This window comes from Opisthorchis viverrini (genome assembly GCF_000715545.1).
Source record: "Opisthorchis viverrini unplaced genomic scaffold opera_v5_44, whole genome shotgun sequence".
NCBI classification, from domain to species: Eukaryota; Metazoa; Platyhelminthes; class Trematoda; order Opisthorchiida; family Opisthorchiidae; genus Opisthorchis; species Opisthorchis viverrini.
This window is the reverse complement of record NW_008751700.1, coordinates 1,668,799-1,677,831: the sequence shown is the minus strand read 5'-3', so window position 1 is coordinate 1,677,831 and position 9,033 is coordinate 1,668,799. Positions and strand designations below refer to the sequence as shown.

The following is a 9,033-nucleotide window of genomic DNA, read 5'->3' as shown; positions in this document are numbered from 1 at the left end:
ATGTATGGATTATGCACATATTCCCCACTTGACTGTACACTTGCAAAATTATTTATGTTCAGAGTGGAACATTCAGCAATGGCTAGTAAGACAGAATCGGTTATGTTTTAGGACAGATTGCGGGTGTTGTCACTACATTGTGGTCACTTCTATTGGTGCTCTTTTTCAGGGACTTGGTGATATTCATCCGGATATACCGTTCACAAGTGATTTTGCACAGTTAGGTCAGCTACTCTCGCTTGGCGTGTTACTGGCAACATCGCATGGCAAAACGACATGAACTGGTCAGCACGGAACTCGATATGTACCCTTCGGCTTCCGTAACTCGCGCGATCCGTAAGAAAGCTCGAAAACGTTAACTTTGTTCAAATCGCCTACCTCCCATCCGCACTGTTACAGGAACTTTAAAAACGCAACTGTGGTGACCTTGTTGACTGGAATTTGTCTTCCAAAGGGTGGTTATCCAGTTTGACCTGAATTTAGTGAACAGCCGGTTTGACTGCTGTACATGTAAAACCTGAATGCTCCTAGGTGAACAAGAGCGAAGGAAGACGGTAAAATGTGATCTGCAATTTATGCGGGAGTAAATCACACACATTTATAACCTGACAGATATTCGAGTATCTCAGCAAGGCAGCTACACTCTGCCAGAAATTTGCTTGATTCGCAACCGGGTTCAAAATGGATGTTTACCTGCAGGACTTGCTGAACGTCTGTTTGGTGTCCGGTGTGAACAGGAAGGTAATTAAGTTCACATTTAGAGGGATACACTTTATTGATTTGGAAGTCAACGGATCATCCGAAATCAACGCTGTTTTCTGAAGCTGTCGCTGAGCTCATCACTCTCCTCTAACTGCAGAATTTCCCTTCTACGTATTACTAATACCCTTTCATTTTAACTAGACAGCTTTTTTCACTTTTTAGTTATCCTGGTGGCCCACAGAGCTTCCACTACCAGTCTACCAGCTTATGAAGAGAAAGCTAGTGCTCGAAATTTAATCATTTTCATTCAAAAAGGATAGTTACCGAAGTTACTTTTTCCGAAAATTTACCATTTTAAACATTATTTTTCAAGCGCTTAAATTAATTTAAGAAGTTAGAAACTCTGTTCCTAAATAAAAGACACATTAACGTGCAACTGTTCCACTCGGATCAGGGTAGATATACCATCTGGCTCAGGTGTTTTCGTTAACGAAGGCGTGACCTTATTCGTTTGGCCAAAAGAGCCTCAAACTAGACCAGAGAACAAGACTTCACAATTGTTGCGATTACTTTCAGAGGAAATGTCAACCTAGTGGCTTCAGTTGATTGGGTAATTTAACAGAATAAGAAAGATTCAGGCCGAAAGCAGAGCAAGGCTTACTGGGTTGATTTCAACGATTTGAATAACGCTCTACCAGAACAAGTAGCACCTGACGGTAAGAATGCCTCTCACGCTGACAATCGAGAAGACTCATTTGTGCATCGCGGCTCAGTCCGAGTAATTTTTCGATCGTACTTTAAAAATGCATTCTGGCCTATCCATGATATGCAAAGAGATTTACAGCCAATGATGTCCACCTGTTGAGAATGGTGATGAACACCTTCAGGAAATGAAATTATCCATAAGTGTTTACATCACATCACGGTTAAAAACTCGTCCTCGAGCCGGGACAAAGTGGACCGCAGTGAAGAAATTGTTTGTTTCCTCGTCCAGAGAGACTTTAATTTTGGTGCCAGGAAGAAAATCATGAACATCCAAAGGAAGGTGCAGTATCGCACGTCTATGCTTACTGTTAGAACAAAGATGACAACATAGCACTAATCAGGATTTTAACGAAAAAAAGAAGAATGCTCTTTGAACTACGGGAAATGAAACGAGTACATGTGAGGACCACTTAATTATTTGACCAGCTTTCAGCTCTGAACTGGCTCTGAATCTAAAAATGAAAACCTCTGACATACAGTTCCTGCTCAATCTGACCCGACCAGATACAACTTTCGATGCCCCCTCCAACTTCCATTCAACCTGTTCTAATACCATCTCCAGGTGTTCCCTTCGGTTTCTCAGCAGGGGAATAAAGATGCATACATTTCATCATACTTTGAATCAGCTTTCCGGCAAGATAGAACAAGAAAAGAATTTTTATATGCTGTTCGCGGCTAACAGATACTCAACTAGGAGGTTACTCGGGATGTTGAGACGTACACAAAAGTCGATACACTGAGAAAAGGCGAAAGCTGGAAGTAATCTTAGGACAAACTGTGAGACACCAATGGGCAGAAAAATTCGTGACAAACGACCTTTCAGAAATTGACACTTAATTATTATTAGGTGTCCAAATTTCTGGACCGTTTTCAACACATGATCCACTACAAGAAACTGCTGTCAACAAAAATCCTAATGCGAAGTGCTACAGTTTACACCGTTACAGTGCATTCAGCGAGGAATACCTATTATCTTTTCGTGGACATTTACATGCCCGTGTGACCAGAAGCAAGCGATTAAATCATGCAGAAATAATGTTCAGGACTGATCTCTGTATGTATATCACAGAAAATCACATAAGCTTATATGGGAACAAATTCAATATCTATTCGATATTTTCAAAACGGCGTTTGTTTAATCTTTCCTGGATTCCTACGGTTTACAAGTTTTTTTCTGGGAGACAGTTAAGCTATCCAAGCTCATCGGTGTTTTGTTATTTTTTGACCTTAACGTCTGTCCGTAGTTCATTGATAGCCTTTACAAAACGTCCCACATACCGAAGGTCTACAAAACACATTCTGCTAATTCTTGTTCACGGCATTTTCTCAAAGCTAAAAATTGCATCGTAATTAACTAAAGCATCAACATAAATTCGCCATACTCCATTTTGTTCCACTTCTCTGAATCCTGCTTGTGAGGGCTCTACTCACACCAGCAGACAGGCGAAATGCCAGGCGAGTTCACAGGATCTGATGTATGGAAGTATGGCCCAATCGTCAGTGGTTTTTATTTGGGTCTGTTCCTCGTTTTACATCCAGTCGGTTTGCCGACTTCTAGAAAAAGTGGAAGTTAGGCGTATTGGTTCTCAGTTGTTGAAGAAAATGGCCAACCGGAACTCTCGGGTAGGTGTTTGCTACTTCCTGAAAGACATCGGTGTTGGTCAAAGCAACAAGGATGCGATGACTCATGTCCCTCTTGTTCTAAGGAATCAAAAACACGATAGTTGTTTGAAATGCCAAAACTGTGCACACGTACCACATTAACTACCATCCAGGTCTTCTTGCCGTTGCGTCCCTAGTAAAGGCCATGTTTTATGAAATGCTGTTGAGTTCGAGAACACCTCCATCACATACGTACAATAGCCAAGCGTTTCCGTTTGAAACGCATTGTTCCCACTGGTTTATTTTGCGTGAGCTCATTATTTTGCTCTCCAAAACTTTTGACCACAGATATCTATTCCGACCGACGCTGCGGAACACACTCCGATCACGCGATGTTGGCTGTTGGCTACGGCGAAGAGAACGGAATCCCTTACTGGATTATTAAGAACAGCTGGGGTGAACGCTGGGGTGAAAAGGGCTATCTGAGACTGAGGCGCGGGGTGAACATGTGTGGCGTGGCATCTGTTTCCACCTATCCGTTGGTGTAACTGTTGAGGCAGGCAGCGTATGTACTCGTCCATGGTTCGTTGTGTCTCTTGTATGCAGGAGTTTCTAGATTCACTGTTCCCTCATTCAAACTTTTTAATCCTTTCTGCGCTCTACGCTATTCCTGTGGCTGTACTATGGACTGACTATGCTGAAGAAGCCTTCATTTCCCCGACCTGACATTCCGTACTCCGGCTTCATTGTCAAGCTGTCTTATCCACAGTTTTTTCAGATATTTCCCAAGTCTTTTTCTTTTCCTCTAGCGTTCGTTTTTCTTCCGTGCTCGAGACTATCACGTCTGTTGATATTTGACCAGACCAAATAAAGAGTTAGTATTAGTTGACCAGATGACCGTCTTCTATTAATCATCGAGTTAATTATACCTCGTCCCCCAGACTGCTTTATTCACTCGCATGTCCAAAAAAATATTCGGGACGTTACGCGGGAGTGACCCATGAAATGTCACCAAACCGCCTCGTGAGTTCTTTTCTCCGGATACCACCTGACGGATCATAGTGTTTCCAGTCTGTTGTTCGCGATAGAGACAAGCACCGCATCAACGCCGAAATTATCCCCAAATTGGGCGGTTGAATTTATTAGTGTTCTGAATCACATGAAGAAATAGAGCGCACTGCAGCTTACTGAATTAAACCGATAGCGGACAGTTCAAAGATCCGCATCGCTATTGCCCTTTCATAAGAAAACGGCTTCTGACCGAACAGTCAAAATTAACGCAACTGCCCAGGTGGTTCGACTGTCCAACGTTGACTGTTACCCCCACAAACAGTAGTAATTGGTTCAATCCAACACAGTCATGCTCCAACAGTTTCCACTTTGAGTCATACGACAGACAATTTTCTGGACGTGACGTTCATCGTCTGTATGTGCAATCTGTATGGGTGGACATTCTAAGCAGTTCATCACGAAGACAACGTGAATAAAAGTTAATGTATATCGGACAAATTATGTGGTGAATTCGGGTAAAAGCGTACCGCAGGCTTAATTGCAACTCATGCCGCGCAAATGTGTTGGACACCCAGGAAAACAGCTTCTTTGCCATTAATTTAACTCAAAGCATGTGTACTTCGTGCACGTAGATTCTACTTCGATTTTTAATACTACTACATGAAAAGTCCTATCGGAATCAAATCGGCGTGCAAATGAATACATTTTGCGAATTTCGTAGATTCTAGGTTCAAGGAGAACATAAATTCGATGGAACCTGGACGAATGCGGCTATCCCTCTTCAGAGGAGCGAAACCAATGGTCGTCTGTCGAAAGGTTTTCAGTAAACATGTGAAGAGTTTCCTCCAATAGGAACCGCCCTCGTTTCATTTTTGTGGAAAAATGTATACTGAAATCAGTGCCCTCCTTTAACTACTTGGATGGTGTATTATCTATTCCCTCATCTCGAATGGCCCCCAATTTAACATCGAGATGAGCAATGAAAAATAAGTAAACAGAATGATGGCGCTATCAAACATTGAGTTACATCGTCGAGATGACAGATGCGCTTACAGGTCTGTCTACCGTAAGAAAACGTTGCATGTTCAATCCGAAATTTCTGCAATTTCTGTGGGAGAGGTAAGATTCCGTTGTGAAATGAACGCGTCCGACCTTGTGCTTGAGCGTCTATGGCATCACCTAACACAGTGATTTTCAACCACTTATATATTTCGCACAATACCGTCAAAAAAACAGATTGGATTGGATACTTCTTCTATAATTTATACGCTGTTAGCAAACCAGGATGTGTTGATTTGAGCTAAATAGATTACCTGTTCCAAAGTACATCAAATGTCTACCAAATAGACTCACATCCAGTAGTAGAAGGGTCGACAGTGAAGATCGAATCTTGCCGCTTCCTGTGTACGATTTGAGAAGTCGAGAACTTATAGCAAGATTTAAATAATATAACGTAATGTTGATACTCTTAAGATTTTGGAAATTTCACTTGTATTCGCACCCCCTAAGTAAAGCCAGTTTGTAGTGAAAATCCGAGAACATTTCAGCTGATTCATCTTTACTGGAAATCATCAGCAGTACACGTCTCGTAAAGCTCCAACCCCAACCGGCCTCCCAGTTGGTAATTTGACCACGTAACCCATCTGTTGCGAGCGGCTGATCAGCAATGTGATTAACTTGCGCAAAGTCAAGACAGCCAAACTCGTTCTTCACTCATGGGGTACACACCAAGAGGTAATAAATTTTGGCTGGGTCCTCGAGTGATGACCTCTCCGATGGAAGTTTCACCGTTTTGTAAGACTATTCTTTTTCGGAGCGGGGAGGTTGGAGAGATCAGGCGAGTTCTTCTTCTGCATCTCCCCGTATAGGGGCAATGGAAGTCGACAGAAGACGGGAAACTAGATTGGAATCATCCTCTGGTAAATGGTGTCATTATAATAAGCGCCAGCATTCCATTAGTTTTCGTTATTGCATGACGCGTTCTCAATTCGGTGCCATGTAAATGTACCTGTCCAAGAGGTGTTGTCATGGTCGAACGAGCTGAATGGATGCACGAATGGCATCGGTTAGTATATCAGGAATTGGAATGAAAGTACGCCACCTTACACGCCGACGTTCAGCGGCTAATGCAGCATGAAACCGCTGGTTCGAATTTACTCATTCATTTGCGAACAGAGGTTGTACAGCTCCATTCGTTTTTCCTTCGTGAAATTGATACTTGTCGCAGGTCGCTTATGGATAGACAGTCTGCGTTAGGGTACGGAGACCCACTGCATCTCGGAATGCAATACATCCACCTGTGTGGTAGTTCACTAGGTTTCTCTGTCCAGTACCTGATTTTTCCATGGTCAGTATCAAAGTGAAGTCTGAGACCTTCCACTTTTCCCAAAGCTATGTTTTGTTTATGACCGACTCAGTGGAGCTGGCTGTGCACTGACATACCCCTGATCTTGTGTTTTTGCCCTGTGAAGAATATGCGTAATCGGAATCCGGTTGACCTGAGTAGACGCATCATCCTCCCGTATAAATTTGGGATAAAATTAGGTGAGAATCCGGATATAACACCAGTATGCCGTGCAGCTCGTACTTCCTTAGAAAAGTGTAGACAATGAAACAGCGCACTAATTGCAATTTTTGTGTTATTATTCGGTTGCTCCAAACAGGCTTATTGTCTTTCAAAAATGACTTCAATTTGTTTTAGATCTTCTGGCTGCTGACCGAAATCTGAGTAGCATGTCATCCAACTAACAGCTAAATATGTGGTCAACAAACTTTATTGGTATAAAACAACCGTTTTGGGATTATTGAATTTCCTGCAAAACGAGATGCGAATGAGGTGGCTAGATGATTGAATTTCGCATAAAATTTTGCCAGTAGATCAAAGTCGCCCTCAAAGTTCGGTGTGAGTAGCATTCGGCAGCTTTCCCTAGATCTATGTCTAGGCCGACATCTGAAGGCATAATTCCAGTCAGTTCAACTAGTATGCCACCTACAAAACAAGTGTAAGTTGTTTCCAGCTGCTACATTTTGTGTCACCGGAAATTGGAAGCCTAAAAATACAGCCAAGTATTGAAGACGATAACAACTAGGCATCAACTGACTGAAGATGATATATTTGACGCACGACTACCATTGACTGCATGACTGAGCCATGTCAGCCGGTGTTACTAACCATTGAATAATTGGTTCCTGGACTTCCCATTCAGGGAGGCGGCAGTTTATTGGTTAGCGTTTTCATACTTCATTGCCGGGTCACACTGTTCACCTCTCGGTCGCTTCCACTCAGCACAGGGTTGGGTGAAAAAAGCTCTGCGACGCAGACTGTCTTCTGGCATGTGGAGTGCATTACCTAACCAGCGTAACATTGGGATTGTGGGTAATTTGTCTATCGTGGGGAGTTCATTCTTCCTTGGACAATCTGACGAACCTCAGAATTCGATGCTTCCACAAAACCAGACCGATACTTGGAGCACCGACGTTCAAACATTTTACGTATGTTCTCTGCACTTAAAGGCCAAATATCTTTCTACCGTATGGATCGCAAAGCCACAGTGAAAACCGTGCTACTGAGGGATAAACTGACGCCACGCCTGCGCCATCACTGTCAGAAATTGGCAAAAGCTACCCTGACTCTCTCATTTCAACAATTAATTTCGTCTCCAGCAATCTACTGGTATTCATACAAAGGTCCCTGCAAATAACGTTATCTTCCACGTCGATTGTGCAGGAACAATATTTGGCCTTTCTCCTACTCAGTCTTGTAGAACCACTTCGCAAATGCGAAGCGCATGTCAAACCATGTGGCAGGGTTGTTTGGGTTATTTGAAATGGTTTGCATTTTGAAAGGATCTGAACCAAAGGGAGAATCACCAACTAGTTTTCAAGCATAATGTATTGGCTTCATGCCATCCAATTATGTAGCACCAATTTACAATTTGCAGGTGTGGAGCGCATACCAAGCTGTGCGGTACATCTGCTTAGGCTAGGTCTTCACTCTGAAGGATCTGAACAAAGGAGAGCAGTAAAATTCACGTATTCAATGAATGTGGGTGAATGCATTTCAATCCCCGAGGTTCCACAGTCAGGAACAGGATATGGTTAACTCAAGCGAAAGCTAAATTTAAAGGCGTACGCGCGCAAAGGAATTCAATTGGATTGAACTCACAAGGGATATAAATTTAGGAAGAACCCCTTTGATCTCAAAGGATCGACAGAGTTAAAAGCAGCTGTCAGCTCAGGAAAAACAAGCAACGTGACACGTCTGAAAGAGTGGTTTCTTTCAGTAACTTACCTGAAAGCTAAGAAATAGTGGACGCATTCTCAGTCATGGTGAAAATCAGCTTGATTCATGGCAGTTTGTCTCTCTCGACAGTAGATCAACCTGAACAAAATAATGTCACAGAGTAGCTTGGATGCGGTGGATATCAGCCTGATGACATGATGTTTTTCGCATGACACATTTGCTTCACTTCCAAACACACGATCAGGGCCCCCTATTCCACCTGCATTTTGTTGCCCTTCCGAATCTCCCATGTAGTAACCAGACTGTTCACCATGTCTTCAGTACTTTCTCTGGGGAGTGTGGATTTTGGGCCGTCCGGGCTTAGTGGCATTCGGGGCGTTGGAGTAATAACATCTGATTTTGTTCTGTTTTTGACAGTGGACTAGTTTCACACTGAAGAAGTGTTTCCACAGGAGTGTTAATATTTGAAATCCGCTACATTTCTCGAAGTACTGTTCACAGTTTATTTCTTTCCATCAAACGAAAACCCTTTGTTGTGTCAACAAATAAAACACAGATAGCTGCTGTCCCATTTTATTGATGTGCACTGATGAAATCTCCACGATTGCTGACTAAAACGCCTGCAAGCCACGTCCACAACCACTTGATCTACAAACAATCTCACCCAATTCACTAAGGCCTCCACATTTTGCCTCTTTTGTTGGTAGGGC

General features: G+C 42.7%; 1 protein-coding gene across 1 annotated transcript in view; it reads left to right on the top strand.

The window, feature by feature from the left end:
- The window catches only part of T265_03210 (hypothetical protein), a gene marked incomplete at both ends in the record, with an annotated part of 4,774 nt that extends 1,157 nt beyond the window's left edge, over window positions 1-3,617 (top strand). Inside the window, one exon of the mRNA XM_009167629.1 lies at window positions 3,331-3,617. The remainder of the gene's footprint in view (window positions 1-3,330) is intronic.
- Window positions 3,618-9,033: the final 5,416 nt, after the last annotated feature.